Below are 20,814 nucleotides of genomic sequence, written 5' to 3'. Positions count from 1 at the left end.
TCATCAAAGATATGATCAGGAATTTAGTATAATATTTTGAACAGTGTGAGATAATCACAAACAATTCAAAAATTAAGTTTTCGGAAAATTTTGAAACAACGCGGAAAACTCTTTACTTTTGCTTGGGTTTTTCGCGCAAGGACGACGATTTTGAGGTAGTCAACTGAACATTATAAAAGGGGAACCGTGGTCGAAAATCGATCATTTCTTCTTGTGCGATCGATGAAAGCAGACGTCGGGGCGAGAAGACGCATTCAAACAACGGCATCGGAGAGCGCACATTCTGCGTGGTTAAAAACCTCAAAAGCTCAGGTCGTAGTTCTCATTTGCCTTCCGGTCGTCAAGGCGAGAATACGCATTCACGACATCCAGTTATGTCTCTGACATTACACACCCGTACTTTTTTTTTATGCAAACGCCTACGTTTTTTATGCGGTTTTTCAGAGTTATAAATTTTTGTTCAAATCAAAAATATGCAGTAATTTTTGGTAGGATCATAAAACCTTTTATTTGATCCTAAGATTGGGAAAATCGGTTCTGCAATCTCTGAGAAAAGTGAGTAAGATCCATTTTCGAGGATGACTATTATCTTCCGTCGTTAATTAAAAACCGGAAAACCAGTATAACCAGAATTGGTTTGTTCAGAAGTCTACTGATAATGACTATCAATTTTTTGTAGTTTTGAGTCCAGTTTAGTATTTTTTAGGGTTTACACTTTAGCCTATAACTCCGGAACCGGAAATCAAATGCGAATGAAATTCAGGAATCCCGCAAGGGATCACGATACCTTTCATTTGAATCTAAGTCACTGAGAAAAGTTAGTGAGATGCATTTTGGAATACATCACCACTATTTCCGGTGCTTCCGAAAGTGGAGACCGGGATAACCGGAATCGGTCTGTTTAGTTGCCTACTGATAATGGCTATCGATTTGTGTAGTTTTGAATTCAGTTTTGAAATTTTTTTGCGATTTTGTTTCGCCGGTTTAAGTGACGGTGTATAATATTTAACACACTCTACCCTATAACTCCGGAACCGGAAGTTGGATCCGAATGAAGTTCAGGAATTTCATATGGACCCACGAGACCTTTCATTTGAGTCTCACTTTGTCAAAATCGGTCACGTCATCGCCGAAATTTTACTAGCCGATTTTCCAAGTGATTGCATAACCTTTCTATATGAGAAAGGCAAACATCAACTGCGTAAGAAGAATGTTCAAGAAGTTTGAGGAAGTAAAATACACTCTCAAGAAATATACACTAAGAAAATGTTGTGTTTTCAAATTCTTGGTAAAAATAGTCACTCAAACACCAGAATGTTTTTTGTCGTGAATACGACTTACTTTATTATGAGGCGCATTTCCAAAATTTACCCTGTAGAAGAATGGGCAGAACTTTATCACGATTATCGCTTGATGTACTTAACCCAACAATACATTTTTTTCTACAAGCTATCGGAAATATGATCAGGAATTTGTGATTAAATTTTCAACAGCGTGAGAAAACCATAAATAATTGAAAAACAAAGTTTTTTAAAACTTGTAAATAATGAGGAAAATTCATCACGCGTGTTTGCCTTTTCACACCCGGACGACGGTTTTGAGGTAGTCAAGCACATATCAGTTCCGATTATCTACTGGACATAGTCTAATCCTTAAACGCTCAGGTCGTGCTTTCATTTGGAATTCGATCGTCGGGAAAAGAATTTAGTTTCAAAATTATGTTTGTTTATGTTTGCTGTATCAACGGCATTAAATTTTCTTTAATGGTATTTTTGATGGTCACAACACTTTTATCTGCGCGCACTGCGAATTGGTATTTGAAGATGGTGGGTATGAATTTGCTGTGGGTACATACGGTTATATGGGGTTTCGGGTAATACGTATTTCTTAACTCTTCTCGCAACGATTGTGAAATTGAAAAAGTGCACTTTGTATAATGTGCAACAAGTTTCTTGTTTGATATATTTCACTGCAGTAATATTTGTTAAGAAAAAGCCGGAAATGAAACTGTCAGTTAATAAAACCGAGGTAGAACATAATCCTTACAGGTGGTTTCACAAGTAGTAATACGAATGATTTTCACATTTTTTTACAAAAACACGTGAAATCTCTTGTCTAACATATCCAACAAAAATAACCGTTCTGTAGCAATCGTGAAACATGCCAATTTTAACATGTTTTAATTACTACTTGGGTACTGTACTATATACGGTCATTTTTTCAACCAGTTGGAGTTCGTAGTTGTAGGAACTTTTTATTAATTTGCTGTATAGCACCGACTCAGTTTGGGTGCATCGTTTCAAATTCTAGTAGTGAAGAGGAGGAAAGCTGGCATAATTAATACAAGTGATCAACTAATTGATATTCGAAAGTAACAAGAAAGCGTTTCAGTTATATTCGTATTCACGACATCCAGTTATGTCTGTGACATTACACACCCGTACTTTTTTTTGTAACTCAAGGGGTCCTTCCTTTTGAAAAGTAAATCTTGAGTAGAATTAGTCACTCCGACCATGCACAACAAATGATTTGTTATGCCGAGAGTACACTGGAGTTATTTTATGAATAAAATAGATAACGCATAACTTTAGACATTCGCTTAAAAACCCGCATAATTCGCGTGAACAACTGCATAACTTTGAACATTCAGACTAAAAAACCTTAATCGAAAACAATGTGTTTGCCAGAAAAGCGAACATCATCGAAAAATGGTGTTATCTAAAAAAAATAGGGGATTCTAGAACGCGTAAAATTTCCTAAGATGATTTCAATCGTCTGAAATTAGACCAGATCTAGTTTATAGTTTATAAACATTTTGAAGATATTCGGCATTCAAACGAGCATTTTTTTAGATAACACCAAGTCTTGACGGTACATGCATTTCTAAGACCGTAATATAAAAAACCTTTTTTAATCGACCTAGTAGTGTAATGATGCCTTTTTAATATTACTTATATTTTCAAAACCATCACTAGAAGATTCAAGATTTTTTTTAAACTTGAATAAATTCAGAAACCTCCTTTGGTATAAACTACCATCACCTTTTCAATTTGTTAACAGTTATGTCAAGTTAATATAGATTTAACCCTCAGGGTACGGACTATAAAAAAGTTACGTTCAGTACGGACAGGGTTAGCCTAACCCGGCGACTTTGATTGGGTGTATATCGAGCTGTACTTTGTCAATTTGAATAATTTTTTTTTATTTTGTGTGAAATTGTCTCAAAAATATAATAGAATTGTCAGATTAATCATTTAACTGATTGAAAAAAAATTATAATGAAAAATGTGAACGGGTCTTGAATTTTTTTTTGTAAAAAACGTTTTTTTTTTCAAAATGCTGTAACTTTTTGAAAAAAAAATATTAACATTGTATAACTCGCATTTGAAAGGTAAAAAGTAGTTCTTACAAATGTCCATAACGGTTTTTTGATTTATTCCAAAAACTATGTTTTTTTTGAAAAATGAAAATACGCGTTTTTTCGAGTTAGCGAAGAAACGTTGTTTCGTTGATTTATGATGATAAAGGTTAAAATTAATTACTTTGAGCAGCAACGCTTCGAGTGATTCGACGCGTTGCCATGTTTTTAATGCGTGTTCTTTAACAAAAAGTACAGGTGTGTAATGTCAGAGACATAACTGGATATCGTGAATACGAATAAAACTGGCACTCTTTCTTTATACTTCCGAATATCAATTAGTTGATCGATTGTGTTAATTGTGCAATTGCCCTTTTGCACTACTAGAATTTGAAACGATACACCCAAACTACAGTACAGATTAGTTACATCAAACATTCTGACACACAAATATTACAAAATAACCAGTATAGTGTTTATGATAAAACATTGGTGGTTTTGGAAAGAACCTCTTATGAAGGCGTGCGTGAAGGGCCAAATTGTATAAATTTCTAAGATATTAAACACGGATTGGATATAAACGATTTTGAACACTGTTGCGAACTTAGAACTGTGAAAATTGCAAAAAAAAAAACTGATCATATATCTTAGATTTGCACTGCACTGCTAATTTTAATTTTTGATTTACAAAGAAGCAATGTTTATAGTTCTTTAGGTAACATTTAAAGCCATTAGAAAGGATGATTTTGCATAATATTCCACATTGTTGTCCAATTCCCGTTGTATGCAAACGACCACCAACAGGATGATGTAATCGATTTTCTTCGAAGGGGAAGTAGCTCTGCGACCTGAGCGTTTAAGGTTTGGTACCACGCAAAAGGTCTGCTTTCATTGACGACTGCTCCACCTGACGGCTGAAGTCCAAATGAAAGCACGACCTAAGCGTTTGAGGTTTTATCCCACTCAAAAGGTCTGCTTTCATTGAAAACTGCTCCACCTGACGGCTGAAGTCCAAATGAAAGCACGACCTAAGCGTTTGAGGTTTTATCCCACTCAAAAGGTCTGCTTTCATTGAAAACTGCTCCACGTGACGGCTGAAGTCCAAATGAAAGCACGACCTAAGCGTTTGAGTCTTTATACCACGCAAAAGGTCTGCTTTCATTGACGACTGCTCCACCTGACGGCTGAAGTCCAAATGAAAGCACGACCTAAGCGTTTGAGGCTTTATACCACGCAAAAGGTTTGCATTCATTGACTACTGCTCCACCTGACGGCTGAAGTCCAAATGAGAGCACGACCTGAGCGTTTGAGGTTTTTAATCACGCAGAAGGTGCACTCTCCGAAGCTGCTAGTCCCACGACGTCTGCTTTCGTCCAACGCACAAGAAGAAATGATCGATTTTTGATCACGGTTCCCCTTTTATACGCAGTCAGTTGAAGATATGTGCCTGACTACCTCAAAATCGTCGTCCTTGCGCGAAAAAGCCAAGCAAAAGTAAAGAGTTTTCCGCGTTGTTTTCAAAGTTTGAGAAAACTTAATTATTGAGTTGTTTGTGGTTATCTCACACTGTTCAAAATATTATCCTCAATTCCTGATCATATTTTTGATGAAATGGTGAAAGAATTATGTTGCTGTCATTAATACAAGTCGAGATATTCACGATTAAGTTCTGCCCATTCTTCCATATGGCTAATTTTGAAAAGGCACCCCATAGTGAAGTAAGTCGTATTCACGACAAAAATTACAAAAAACAAAATTTAACGAGTTATAATTCACTACGAGCTGCAAAGATTTCGATATAAGACGTACGTTCAAGTGATTGAGATCTACTACAATACTTCGCTTACACCATGTACAACGCGTTATTTTGAGGTTAGAATCTACAAAATTAAGTAAAGAGTACGTATTCTTACTTACCTTTTTATTCCTCAGCGGCAAACAGACGAAAATGAAAACTTAATATTTTTGAAAATTTTGGATTTTGTAACGTTCGATACGGACTGGGTGTACCACACCCGAGCACAATGTTTATATGTGTCTAGCTCGGACACAAAGCGGAGACTGACTCTGCTGCTTGGGCCTCTAATAGTGTGTACCTATAAGTTTTTTCCCCCCCTGGTCCGGACCCCCCTCGCCGACTTCTCTTCGTATGGCGCTTCTTTCAAATTTCGCTCGGGTTACGGTAACCCAGTCCGTACCCTGAGGGTTAAATGTGGCAACTCTGTGCCCTTGCTTTTTATTCGGAACCGGAAGTCGGATCTGTATGAAATTGCACAAATTGCATCATTTATGACACTAAGAACTTTAATCTCAATCATGATTTGTGAAAATCGGTTTAACCGTTGCTGAGAAATCGAAGTGAGATCCGTTTCTAGAGCTTTTTTTACTATTACCAATGCGTTTGGAAGCTGAAACCGCGGACTAGTACCCAATACAAATAATAATACCCCTAGGTCCCATACATTCGCAGCCTCAATGTTTGGTTCACAGAATGATCAATTTAGCCTAGCCTGTTTTACTGTTTCGTCATGACAGCTTAGAAAAGTTGAAAATGAAAATCTCTGGCAACGCTACGACATCGTAGCATGCTAGTAATTATTATGAAAACAATGCGTCGCTATCGAATAGCGGATGAAAATATTTATGTATGAAATGGTTCATATTTCAAAACGAAAACTTCCGTGATTTGAGGTATTTTATTTATTCCATTACTAAGTTTCATATTGTTTTTTTTTATGAAAGAACCATATTCATAACTGACGCCTGTGTGACATTCTACTGGACCACAAGTGATCGACAAATATCCAACAAGTCGTTGTAGCATATCCGAAAATGTGTATTTATTGACATTTCAACATGATATCCATACTGTCCACACCGCCAACAGGGATCAGAATGCGCATGCATTCCTCGGTAATATCAATGATGAAATACTTGCTCTGTAGAACTGCCGTTGTTCCTGGTTTGTAGTCATATGCAAGGGAACGTGTACTTTTTTTTCTTCCTCGAACGTCCTCAAATATTGTGCATCATCCTTTCGAATCACACATAGATCAATGTTAGAGCCGGTTCCAAAATCGATCATAATTCGTTCCGGCACCACAGCAGTACACTGAAGTCTTTTTTATGCGAATTTACGTACCGCATAAAAAAACCCATCTCTGGATATTCGCATAAAAAATCGCATAACTCTGAAACTTCGCATAAAAAAAAAACGCATAACTCTGAAACTTCGCATAAAAAAACCACAGAAGGGAAACCGCCTAGCTCTGAAACTTCGCATAAAAAAAACCGCATAATTCTGAAAAGTCGCATAAAAATTGCATAAAAAAGACCTTAGTTTACATGTTTTTAGGCAAGTAGTGAATTTTTATCCGCCACTATTGGTCTCTCAGTAGCACAAGTATCGGCTCCCGAAATGACACCATCTTTGTAAATAATCCCAACAATTGTTGTACCAGTTTTAATAGCTTTCGGCGGAACAAATCCTTGCTTCAATAGTTGAGCATTTCTGAAGAACATCAAGGTTAGAAATTCAAGTCTTGCGTTTCCTCTGACGACACTAACCTGCGACAGTTTTCAAAACTGAATCCGGGTGCTTCCAGATCGCGAGCGATGTCGGTAGTCATATCGGTTCTGAGTCAAACAATCATAATCACAAAAAATAGCTTCAATTACAATCAAATTCTCTCGGATTTTCCACGGTCTAGAAAAAATAGAAATCTTGGTTTATGAGCATAATAAACAATCTCTATGGTGAATCATTTTCAGTTATCAGAATTGTCAGTTTTATATAAAATTCAATAAGGTTCACCGTCACTCTGACAGTGTATCATGACAGTGTACCGCACGATGCAAAATGTGTCCTTGAAAATTTGTCGAAGCATGCCGTATTATAATTTGTATTTGCTAGTACTCCCAAAGTAGATTTCTATATCCACTAACTAACAAGGTCTGCCAACTAGATGAACTTATCAGTAATTTTATAAAAATTTGCACCTCGAAAAAGACATCATGAAATTGAAATTTTATCACTTATCGCGCTGTAATACCAGAACCAATAGTCGGATCTGGATCAATTTTTTGAGAACTTTCTCCTTTCATTTGCATCTTAGTTTGTAAAAATCGGTTAAGAAATTTTCGAGAAAATTGAGTGCGCATTCTCTCATAGATTTGCACATATTGCCTTGTAATTCCGGAACCGGAAGTCGGTTAGAGCGAGCTATGGGACCATTAGACCTTTCGTTCTAATCTGAGTTCGTGAAAATCGGTTCAGCCATCTTTGAGAAAACCGAGTGACATTATTTGTCACATACACACATACGTACAGTTTAGTTCGTCGAGCTGAGTCGAATGGTATATGACATTCGGCCCTCTGGGCCTCGGTTCAAAAGTCGGGTTTCACAGTGATTGTATAGCCTTTCAATATGAGAAAGGCAAAATTGGAAAAAAAACGCCTAACTTTGAAAATTTCCATACACGCAGAGAAATCGAAAGCCTTAGAATCAAATATATCAAGCCTTTAAATGAATTTCAAACATTTGATTTATTTATCTGAACAATCAATTAAAATCAAATATTGCCAACTTTGAATAAAATTAAACGTGACAATGCTTATTAGATAAAAATATTTGAGATGTTGATGCAAATCTGAAAACAGTGCAATCTCTCCAAAGCAATTGAAAGATTCATTAGAAGAAAATATACTTGTTAATAATGTTCGTGTACCCTACATAACTTTTGTAACTTCTGCCGAATTGTCCAAAAATCAGTAATATTTTACATTTCACGTATAGTACTGAATAATTTTAAAATTTCGGTCTTAAGAGTCGATTAAGTCCGTAAATTGTTACTAATTTATGTACAGCACCACTCTACAGACCGTGCAGTGAATAAAACTTTTATTAACATTATTACTCAAAATTACCTATTTAAAGGTAGAAAAAAGTCAGCATACCTTCATGTGCCGATTATTATATGGACCAGTCGAACAACGGCCTGACTAGAGTTATTCCACTTTGCTATAGTATAGAGAAAAAAATGTACGTCTCTGTGTAAGTTTTGTCGCACGCGCACTAACATTAGTTGCATTCCGCACAATTCATCGGAACAGACGTCGCGAACGTCGACTGCCAGCAGCACTCGTAGTAGGTGTAACTTCACAAAAAAAGAGCAGCTAGTCACTAAGAGGGTGATTTACTTTCTGTCCAAATTTTCACCCAGCATCCCTAATTATTGAAACCCTTTACAATAATTACACTACAACACAGCAAATAATTTTAGATCAACGCTTTCGCTATATTGGGAAATAAATTTCAAATTGAATGACTGTTCTAATTTTCGCGGGATCGACGGGGTCCAGGACTGATTCTCGATTTCTGTTTTCATCGCTGATTTCTAAACAGTTCTCTGGAAGCCATAATTTTTGCATTTGCCTGATCTATTATTTTGCTCTACATTATTCAAAATGCCACTTCAACTATCAAAGCACAGAAGAAATAAACAAATAGATTCTGGTTGGCTCTTTTTAAACGAAAACTGTTTTTGTCAGTGCGTGTGCGCTACATATGATTTTTTCGGATCTCTTTTATGTTGTATTTCCTATCGCAGTACCCGTTATGAAGCAGCCAAGCATATTTATTGTGCCTAGTATGGTATGGATCAGTGATGCCGAATATGCCGGAGAACATTTACAAACAAATCTGCTCCAGAATTAATAACATAATTTTCGTGATTAATTCGACTGGTATGATTTATTCGAGTATAAATTTTGGGAGAATACTCAATAAATGAGCAAGACGAACCTTTGAACAAGTAACCCAATTATTCTACACACCAAATTTCCTGTTTGATGTTCAGTAATTATTTTTACGATTACGCATTGTAAAATATTATTTCCACTGGACGATTTGTAAAATTTATCCAATTCACATGAACTACAAGATTTGGGCGAATCGTTTATACATATTAAGGTACATTCGTTTCTATACCACTTTCTGTAAACTTTGAAATATCATAACTTTTTCTCAATTCAGTAAAAGTTTCACCAATTGTCAGTGAGTCAATTGATAATAGTGAAGACGTTTTATTAATTTTATTTGGTGTGACGTAAAGTCGCCATAACTAAGTTCAGTTTTTGCAATGATTGAGTGGAAACATATATTGGAGGAGCCAAATGAATGATAAACTTAACAGAAACGATGATTTTTTGGAAAAAAAGATACGCTTATAGACAGGACTCGAACCTGCGTTCTTGTGCATTCCGTGCATACGCGCTACCATTTCGCCAACCTGAACCTTGTGATAGACACAACTCTAAAACACGGTTAGGCATGATAGAACGTACATCGAACATGGTCTATATCCTGGCCGTCTTCCGACCTGTACCATACATCCAAACATCTTCTCTGTTCATCATACTCTTCTCGCTCTATACCTATTTTCCGCTCAAGCACTGAGTAGGAGAGTGTATTTATTATCGCTTGTCACCTTCTTTGATGGTGCCAGTGTCGCTGGCTGGATATCGTCAAAGACAGACTTTATGAAGGTTGTATTGATAGTCTGCCAGAAGATTGTTACGGAATAATGCAAAGAATCATATATGTCAAATTTTTTCATATACGTTTTTTTTTGTCACTTCTCACTAAGGGGCTTTTTTGTCACTTCTTACTAAGGGCACGCTAGTGCACAATTTATTGTACCCCTCTACAATGATTTACGGAGAAAATATTGAAGTCATTTCTTATTTCGTTGGTTAAAAACATAATATTTTAGTAAAAAATAATAGCTGCTTATTATACTTTTATTGTTATAAAATAGTCACTTTTGTTTAGAATACACGAAATAAATTCTGAAGCAACTTTCAAATTTTGCTCATAAATTTTTTCGCAATTATTGTCTTGTTGTAACTGCTATGGTATGGACAGTGTTGATGTGGAGAGTTAAATTGGAATTCCGGATAGGATTTTCGGTTCCTGAATCACAAGGTGATGAGTGCAGAATTTCAAACAGTCAAATAAGCGATCTAATTTTGAATCTTTTTCGAAATTCTTGTTTTTTGAGTTCTAGGATGATGGGTGTTGAAAATCCCAAACTCCATATGGTTGTATGACGCAAAAATAGGGACAATATCATGCAGATTGCTATCAAAATTATTCCGATTTGTTGGCCTGATGACGTGGAATCGTCATTACTATATAAGTGAAAATCATAATTAGACAGTAAGTACTTAATCTAGCAATCCAAAATTAACCTAACGTTGATCGAAAATATTGAATTAATTGTTTATTCTTTGTCATTAATACGACTTACTTAGACATTGGATGCCTATTCAAAACGAACGTTGAGGTGAAATTTAGTGCCAAAATAAGGCGCGCAAAATTTCAACCGCATGAGTTGAATGAATCATCGCACAAAGCGGTATCTAACCTAAGCACGTTATGAGACAAAGTATATAGATCGTGCTTTCTTTTGCAGTAATTTTAAAACTGTAGAATCAGAAAACGAATAATTATAATCCTGTAGCTTGCGAGAGACCAAACATGTTGATGCTTCAGTTCGCTTTCATATTCCATCCAAGTCAGTCGATAAAACAAAACCGCTTACGTTCGGGACGAAAGAAACCAAGTACAGTACTGTGTAGTGAACAATAGAACGACCTTGAAAATGAGTGAACAAAAAGAACAAAAGCTACCGCCGACACGAAAGAATACAATTGTTGTTGACTTCAGGCAGTGCAAAATGCGACCTTCGACACGAGAACTTGAAGGTTTTCTCAAGCAGCAAATGCATCTTGACATTAAACGTGTGCATTTACTTCAATGCAATAAGACAAATAATATTGTTTACATCCAGTTTTAGAAAGAGTTGGATGCAATTCAATTCGTGCACTATGCGGAGCACGAAAACATTAAGTACAACATTCCAGTATGTATGGAAGATAGTGCTATAGAAGTGCGTGTGCATGATCTTCCCTCAAGCGTCCCTTATATTCGTAAAACTATGTCTACCGAAAAAGAAAAGTGGAAGAACTTTTTCCCCGGTATTCTAAATGGCATACGTTTGTTACGCATACGCATGAAGAGGCCTATACCTTCTTATGTAACTTCGGTCAAGATACAAGAACTCCGTGCAAATCACTTGTTACCTACGACAATCAGATGACCACATTTCAATATTGCTCAAAAGCTGTTCACTATGGTAAGCCATTCGATAAACTGGACAAGGAGACAACCACACCAAAGGACAACGGTGCTTCCTTCACACCAACCCCGAGCTACCCCAGTACACCTGTGACAGTCACCAACAACAGTGAAGTATCCCCATCAACGAAACCATCCAACGTATCCCCTATAGAACAAAGTATACCAGCTGCAGTTAACAGCTTACCATCCAACCAACCAGCAACTGCAAACAATGTACAAGGCGCATCTACAGCAACTAGCAACGAAATCAACAACAATACCACGGCAATGGATGACGAGACAAACCACGAACAAACCGCCCCTCAATCCTCGCAGGAGGAAAATGGAAGCTCCTCTCCCCCTAGAAAAAGGTGACAACGAGATCGAATACAAAAAAAAATTTTAGCTAAAAACTCAGCTCAATCGGCCACGTAAAGCTTGTACGCAAATAGGCTTGAATAAAAATATCTTTAAAAAAAAAGTTGAAATTCGTTTCGAGAAAATTTTCATACTTCAGACACTCTAGCTTCGCTGTAGAAACAAACTTGTATTGTATTCTTTCTTTTTACTTCTGCGGCTTTCGCATTGAAGGGGCATCGTAGTAGTAAAAGCGAAGAAAATATTTTTCACCTCTTTGCTTGGATTTAGCATCCAGCTTATTCAAAATTACCGTAACTAATTATCAACTGGGTTTCGATTTGTTATTAAGTTTATTCAGTCGGGGTACTTCGTTAGTTAACTGCATATGAACTTAGCGAAGTATTCAAAAATATTTTAAAAAATTGAGCAACAAATTCTAAATTACACGTAACTAATTAGCAACAAATTGTTCATCCATCGGTGATAGGTACTTCACTAAATTTATGTTTGTATGCTTGAGATACAACAATTCACTAAAATTCGGGTGTACGTTATTTGGCATAAATTTGTTTGGCATAAATTTGACTGGCATTACTTTTGATTGGCATAAATTTGTTTGGCATAATGTCTTTTGACATAAAATAAAAAGACATACTGTTTCATTTGGCATAACTGTTGTTTGGCATAATTTTCATCTGGCATAATTTCAATTGGGCATATTTTCTTTAGATATTCTATTTATTCTGGGAGTATTTCCGATTAGTGCTCGATTCTTACTCTCGATTTTAAAGTGAATATCTTTGTTATGTGTTTATCAATGTGGCGCAGCCACATAAACGAAGCCAAGGAAATTATGTCAAATGAAAATTATGCCAAACAACAATTATGCCAAATGAAACAGTAATATATTTTTTATTTTATGCCAAACGACATTATGCCAAATAGATTTATGCCAAACAAAAGTTATGCCAAAAAAATTTATGCCAAACAAAGTTATGCCAAACAAAATTCGGCCAAATAATGTACACCCCTAAAATTCACACTTCCCAAAAGGTACCCCTGAAAATACAAGAACACGAATATTTTGCGATCTAAATTGAAAATATTTGATTTCATTTGATTTTTTACATGTTACACGTCGGTCGTGACCATCATTTTACTTACAGTAACATGGGATTTCAATTAGTCTAAATTTTTGGTAAGATTCGACAAAAATGTGTTTGTGTTATGTTTGTTTACCTTTTTTGTCTTTGTCTATAGAAAGGTATAACAATTACTGGAAGAACCGACTATCGAAAGGAGCTTCGGAGACCCATAGTGTTATATACCAATCGACTCGGGATCCGAACTCAATGTGCTCAAATGAGTCTAAGTCTCAAGTGGAAGATTTACAGGTTCTTATTTATTAAAACTAAATGCACAAGTACTAAACAAAGACTGAACGAAACTGGTTAAATACTATCGCGCAACGAACACTCCCAAAAACTTTTCTCATTGAAAATAATTTCACAGTAGAAAGGAGTGAATATGATTTATGCAAATCAATTTTTGCACAGGTCACTAGACAAACATTAACAAAACTCACACGCGTCTCGATTAACTAGTATTTTTTACTATAATATAACAATTATTATCACTATAAAATATAAGATTTGATTTGTTTTGGACAGTCAAGAAAGGTAAAAAGTATTTATACATCGTTTATAAATTCAAAGTGTAACTCGTAATCATACTACAAATCTACTATCTGTTATCAGTAATCAGATAATCATACGTATTAAGTATTTTCCTGTTATTTAGTCGACATACCACAATACAGAATAACAGATCTTTTATATTATTAACATTATTATATTAACGGATTTTTGGAACAGATGATTTTTATCACTCAAACTATAGTGTTAAAAAATGAGAGATGACATAGAATAAGAAAAACGATGTTTTCCAGATGAAGATATTCTCACCAGCACGAAGAAAATTCTTACAAGAAAGAATTTATTCGAAGATTTAAGAATAATTATGAAATACCAAAATTATTTTGTTGAACGAAGTGATAGTTTAGTACAAAAAAGTCTACAGATTTAAAACATTGAAAAAATTCCTACAATTTTGGAATTTGGCAACAAGGAAGCAGAAACATGGCAAATTTATCCTTGACTATTTTTTGTCACCCGATTCCACACGACATACACATACACTTCAAACTTTTCCACTGGAACTGATATTGTATTACATTTCATTACGTTTGCTGTCTTGTTATTTCTGTAACACATGTCTGAGACATTTTGAATAATTATATGTTTTTGATTGTGGGAGAGGCCAGGGCCCCTCGCCCAAACTTGTCCATCGCCACCGTGGTGTCAGCGTCGTCCAGGTCCTGGTATACCGATTTCGTATAATATTGCGGTCCGGGCAGCGCTCGAGAGTCTTCTTAGGTGTAGGTTTCGTCGTCGATCAGGATCCAGATCAAGAATTCAGCTCATGAATTCAGTGGCGTCTCGTCCTCATGTGCACCTCGTGCACTGCACAGCCGAATTGAAGGAATGAACTGCGTCCGCAGCCCCATCCAAATTCAATTATTTTTTTGAATTCTTTATTTATTCGATAAAAACAGATTGAATCGCACCGAAATTGCGTGAATTTACACGCATCTCATATACATCAGACATAAAATTTCAAGTATTTGTTGTCGCTGTGTTAGTGTCTTTTCCGTGCACATGAGTTACTGCACAGATTCAAGAAGAGCTCAGCTCAGCTCAGCTTTGCTTGTTTAATAAAAAATCCCATCCGAAAGTACATCGTTATCTCATTATATTGATAAACACAAGCGAATCTCCATTATTATTATAATATCGTTTATTTATACCCGGTTTTAACCTACGAATCTCCATTCCTCAATCTTTAGTTTTCACTTTTTCACTTATAACGAACTTTTACATCTGCTATCATACCACATACGCAGTGCACAACTAGTCAATTTTGTCACGAGACGCCACTGCATGAATTTGATTCTAGAATTCTGGAACTGAGCTCATTTTCAGATTCCATGTTCAGAACTCTACAACTGAATTCTGAATTTGAATTCCAAACCTGAATAAAGAAACTGAATTCTGAGCCCGAATGGTATGGTTTAGAAGTCAGTTTTTTTAACTCTACACTGAGCAAAATACCATAGTAACCGTAGCCTGTTATCCATCGTCATTTCAACTATATGCTTAAATAGTAGCAACAATCATGATATATGACTATTCACCATCTGTATTGTATAAATTACTAGACAACCAAGACTACGACTTGACTAAACTATTTGTATTAATGACTTTTCTGGCATAGTCATCCTGACAATGGTAGTCATCTCAAATATAAGAACAAATAGTTAAAATCACAATTTCTAGTAAGGTGAAATTGCTCTCGAGCCTTAATATATGAGGAGCTAAATAGTTATCGCTACCATGTAAATATGTTCACAATATAATAATGTTACCATAAATAGATACATGGTTTAAAAGACGATTATGTAGTTTGAAAACACTATTCATGTAGTCCATATCAACAGAATTTATGTAGGAAGCACATTATCGTATAGTGTTTTTCAACCTACTAAGTATTACATTTGTGCTGACTATACAAATTGTCAATGAACGGGTGTACTGTTATTGTCACATACAGTTACAATTTAGCAGAAAATTTCGAACATGGGTAACACATCAGTGATGGATTTGAACAAAATATTCTATATTGTGACTGTGTACTTTGGTAGGTCTTACAGGTAGGTAAAGTTTGTAGCCTTACTAGTTTCCGTCGTTGAAATTTAATTTTTCAACTATTTTACGGCAACGGTTATGTTTTCCAGTGAAATCAACATCTCGTATACGGTTTATTATTCATTATCGGTCGCTGTAGAAACAACATCAAGCGATTGATGAAAAGGAAGATTATCATTTGATTCCCGGATTCAATTCGCTCGAATCCGACGGAAAATCGCAGGTGGGCATCGAGGTTTGCATCTGGACTTGGCTAATAATTTCTTTCCTGCTGCCAATTCCTGCTTCACATAAAACTCCACCGGACAGAGCCTTGGATCAACTGATGCTATCAAGCAATGCTAAGCAATATTTCACCAGGTATATTATCATTTGATTTGATGCGAAAATAAAATAGAGTTTAATGAAATTATTTTGTTGTTCTTATTTTAGAATTTAAATTCATAAAACTTTTCAACATTAGCTCATGTTTTGCTGATCTTCAGCATTGTTGAATCAACCACTGCTTTTAGTTTCAAAATAACTAGAAGTGAAATGTCAAAAATACCATGACTCTGGTTATAGCAAAAACTACAATGTAAAAAAAATATTCGGTCATGGTTAGGCTAACCATCTCAATCGTATTAGTTATTCATACAATACACTGTTCAATATTACTATTCTAGAGCCGATACCATTCATAGTAAACATGAACTTGACTATTGTTGAAATCATCTAAATTCATAGTCGGCTGAAAACCACTATACGCCCATGGTCAAGTTGGCCCTCTATATAGTAACAGTTACCATACTATTTTTCTGAGTGTAGTCAAGAAACGAGTTACAAAAGTCTACACACTTAAAATCGATTCTCGAGCTCGGCATTTTGAAATGCCGAAGTAGATCGGCAACATGACATTTTGCTGATTGTTCAGTAATCCACATGCTCTTTTCCGAAATTAGTGAAAGTAATATGCTAATATTTCAGTAAAGCGCGGACTTTTGCCGAAGCTTGGTATATTATGCTGAACTTGTCAGTAAACAATGAATATACCGAAATCAGCAAATCCGTCTGCCGAGATTTCGAACAGTGAGATAGTTTTTACTGAAACTCGGTGAGACTTTTTAGGATTTTGCAAAGCACCACGTCGCTATTGCTCGTGAAGCTGGAAAACATTGGAAAAAGAAAAACAAATTTTTTATATTTCGTGACAAGATAAGTGAAACAAGACAAAAATTTCAGCTTATTTTATAATTTATAGCAGTTAATCAGTTGGTTCAAATAATGTTCTTAAGTAGATTTAATAATAAATAACGAAATACCTAATATGATATTTAAAAAATAAGAAGAATATGTTTTTTTAAACTCAAATCGTTGTGACTATATTAGTATTTTATTAGGATAAGAATTCTATGTAAAAGTGATGCTACGGCGAAGAAAAACTTATGTAAATTGTCTTAAGAAATAAACGTATTTATGAAAAAAAAAGTGAAATAAGAAAACTATCTGCTTCGCAAATAAAATTATTATTATCTACTTATTTCCAGGTAGGTAGGTGCGTTGGGGAGCACTAGAAAAAATGAGTAGGCGTGATTTTTTTTTTGTATACTAGATTCAAATAAAGATAAAAAAAAACACCATCTTTCTGCAACCTTTGCTTTTGTGACTTATTTTACATACAATAATAAAGAATCCATTTAACGTTCGGTTACTGATGACTCAACAATTCATGATTCAATTTTGATCGCTTTTGACGAACTAACAGTAAAATTTCTGCTTACAAGTTCGGCAATAATTGACAGTTCATATATTTAGGATTGCCGAGATTCTCAGTAATTATACATTTTGCCGAGACTATTACCGAGCACTCGGCTGTGCAAATCTTTTTCCGAGATTCAGCAATTAAATTTAAGTGTGTAGTTTCAGAACCTAGAATCAGAGATAACCAATTTCGACGCCTTTTATACTCGTCCAAATGCGAAAAGACAAGCATGGGTGATGTGTTTTTCTCATTGTTTCTAAAAGTTTTAGAAATTTCGGTTTCTGTTGTTGAGTTACTCATAGTAACCTCAAATTTCATTCGGTTTACTTTACACCACTCGGCAAAGCTCAACAACTGTCGTTGTAGAAAACCTGCATCTACTGGGTTTCCAAATCTTTCCAATTAAATAGCGTCTGTTTGTAAGCCTATTGACATACCGTCAGTCTCGTAGCACATGACTGACAATAGGTTGGTGGTTGTGGAGCGCTTAGGCATAAAACTATGTTGAGTGTCGACAATATATTGCTTGCAGAGGTTGAAAATCGGTGTCAGAATAACCTTTTCTAACAGTTTAGGAACTGCACTAAACGATGTGATGCCACGGTAATTGTTCACGTATTTTCTGACACCTTCCTTATACACTGGGAACATAAAAGAAGATTTCCATAAGAACATATGAAATAGGTGACAAAAGAATTACACCAGTCGAGCAATTTTTTAATATAACTGCCGGTAAACCGTCAAGGCCAGAGGAGGTAGAAGACTTCATGCAAGCGATTGCCGTCCGAATAAAATCCTCGTCAATATGAATGAGATTTAATGACTTATTACACTCTGGAACGTTATGCGCGGCGAATGTAATTTGTTGTGGGCTTAAGGGTTCGTTTGTAAAATCCCAGGAAAATTTTTCCGAGAAAACTTCGGGTTTCTAGTATTATAATCGATCTTGACCTGATTAGCAACCAATAGACGAGGACCTTCCAAAGAATACTTGACATCGTTAAGATACAGTACAATTATTAAAGGTCTGGGATGGCCACCCTGCGGAATTAACAACGTCTGTTCGCAAACCATTTGACATACCAGCGGTCAGAAAGAATATAATCGACAAGAGATTTGGGGTTATACAGCGCCAATATATAAAACCATCATGATTATTGACAATTCGACAGTCCCACGACAAAAGGGCCTAACTGCAAATGACAGTTTCTCTTTGTTTACTTTTTCTTTCACGATTTACCGCATTTTTGACGCTTTACTCTTTGCAAAACCTACAAGGTAAAACCACAAGCTTTCAATTTATATCAATCCATTACTGCCCATACTCGCATATCAGTCCCATATCGATTTTCGCCAATATTGAGTTAGCTTTAGGAATGCAAACTATCCTCAATATATTCTCAGAAATTGCAATAAAAGTTGAGGCTTTGTTCAGTAAAATGTGAAAAAAATATCAACTCATGTCTGTCCCATATGTGAAGTACCCGCATATCAGTCCCATCCAGTGTAAATTTCAATAATTTCATATGTTGCAATATAGGAATACCAATGGTGTATTTCTGATATTTCATGTAATAATACAATAATTTAGCATTAGGTAGCACAATAAATATACAAAATATTCGAAAATAAAAAATCTTGATAATTGAATTTACGTTTATTTTTGACTCCGTAACCATCTGAAACCCCGACCACCAAACATGCTGACATTTGAAGGCTTATAAAACACGTCAGACTTTAGCTGGCTGAACGTGTAGCAATAATGCTGGAGGAGAGAATTCTCTATGTGATGCTCAGTAGAGACACTGGCAGAGATCGTTGACTGTGGGACAGATATGCGTTGGAAAGCGGTATCGAACAATTCTTAAAGCCAAAATTTGTGATTTTTCGATTATCAACTAACATGACCTGCTAATTTGAATTTATTGCCTAGTTTGAAACAAAACTTTTGAAATCACACACTGGAAGTTGGCATCCTTATCACTAATTACACCTAAATTGCGAGACCAGATGCAAGCCCTTGAACATGACTATTCGGTAAAACATTTAATCAATGCAACGATAGTTCAAACTTGGCAAAAATGTATCTAACAATAACAAACAAAACAGGAAAGTTCAGTGTCCAAAGGGTATATGATAAGAATCAACCTCCCAGTAACCACATTACAATGTTGTCAATAACTCATCGTGTAGTTATAAAAAAAACAATTGTAAATCAAGTATGAAAAACCGTAAAAGTGATATAAATTTCACATACCTTTTTCACAAAGTAAAACAAATTATGGTACCAAACAATTAATGTATCAACAAGTGCAACGAACTACGATCACTGTTTCTGGCATCACTGCCAAGATTCCCGTTGTATGAAAAACCATTATGCCTTTCTGCTTTGCTGGGTCAGTATTTTTTTACGGTCTTCCATCAGCAGCAATTTAAACTTGACACTTCAACCACTTTGGAGGATCATTTTTCTTTCTAATGTGACGCTCTGAAAGCTACCACGGAAAATATGTTTCAACTTGAAAATAAAAACAAAACCAGCTCACAAACCGTGATTACCAACCTTGTAGTTTCTCTTTTTTTTCTTTCTTTCGTGGAAACACTTCTAACGCTAAACTTTACTCGGAAGTTTGAAATTTATGAAGCGTCCAGGCTCGCGCTGGAAAAGCGATAGATTTGACACATAAACACCAACAGTATTCACTTCACACATTTTCCTCGCTTTTTCAACAAATTTTTCTTCACGCAAACCTGCTTCCTTCTTTCTAGTCACTCCGAAAGCAACGACGGGTGCGAAAGTGGAGCGGCGCGACGTGACGAACGGCAAAAAAAGAAAAGAACGAAAGGAGAAAAAGAGGTTGCTGCGCTGCGATCCAATCCCGACGGCTACGACGGAAAATTCTCAAATTCTTTCGTCGCAAATTCCGACCAGATACCACTGTCGAAACATCACTTCCGTACACAATTTCACTAGTCCACTGTAATCACTGGCTGATGCATTCAGTTGAGGGCCATTTTCACCAATTTTCAGCGGATAAATTAGCAATTTTCGGGGATGCACTCCGTCTACTGAGAGAGTTTCATTCGCGACGACGACGACGAACAAGTCGAATGCTGTGTGTGCGAGTTTAACAAAAATGGCGAACGTACAAACGCGAGCAGTTTGCGCACGCACACTGTTTAGCAATACCGTGTACTGATATGAAGAGAAACGGGAAATGTATATAGTGTTGGTGTGTTAAGGCTTCAACTATCAAGAGGATCGGTCATTTACTACCCAAACGAAATTGGGTGCGGCTTCAAATCAGTCGAGCTTTCTGTTGGAACGCGGGCTGTTAGAAATGTTTCCGAAGCTTTCAAGTCTTGTGAAATATATCCGCATAGTGGGTTAAAAAGAAATTTCAAACA

General features: G+C 35.9%; 1 protein-coding gene across 1 annotated transcript in view; it reads right to left on the bottom strand.

Moving 5' to 3' along the window:
- Positions 1-20,536, bottom strand: part of LOC131431386 (nipped-B protein) — a 43,439-nt gene extending 22,903 nt beyond the window's left edge. The window contains exons 1-2 of the mRNA XM_058597068.1: positions 19,970-20,536; positions 19,664-19,901 (exon numbers count right to left, since the gene is read on the bottom strand). The gene's annotated coding sequence lies outside the window, so the exon portion shown is untranslated. The remainder of the gene's footprint in view (positions 1-19,663; positions 19,902-19,969) is intronic.
- Between the last annotated feature and the right edge of the window lie 278 nt (positions 20,537-20,814).

Source organism: Malaya genurostris, chromosome 2 (assembly GCF_030247185.1).
Source record: "Malaya genurostris strain Urasoe2022 chromosome 2, Malgen_1.1, whole genome shotgun sequence".
Taxonomy (NCBI): Eukaryota; Metazoa; Arthropoda; class Insecta; order Diptera; family Culicidae; genus Malaya; species Malaya genurostris.
This window is presented reverse-complemented; position numbering and strand designations above follow the sequence as displayed.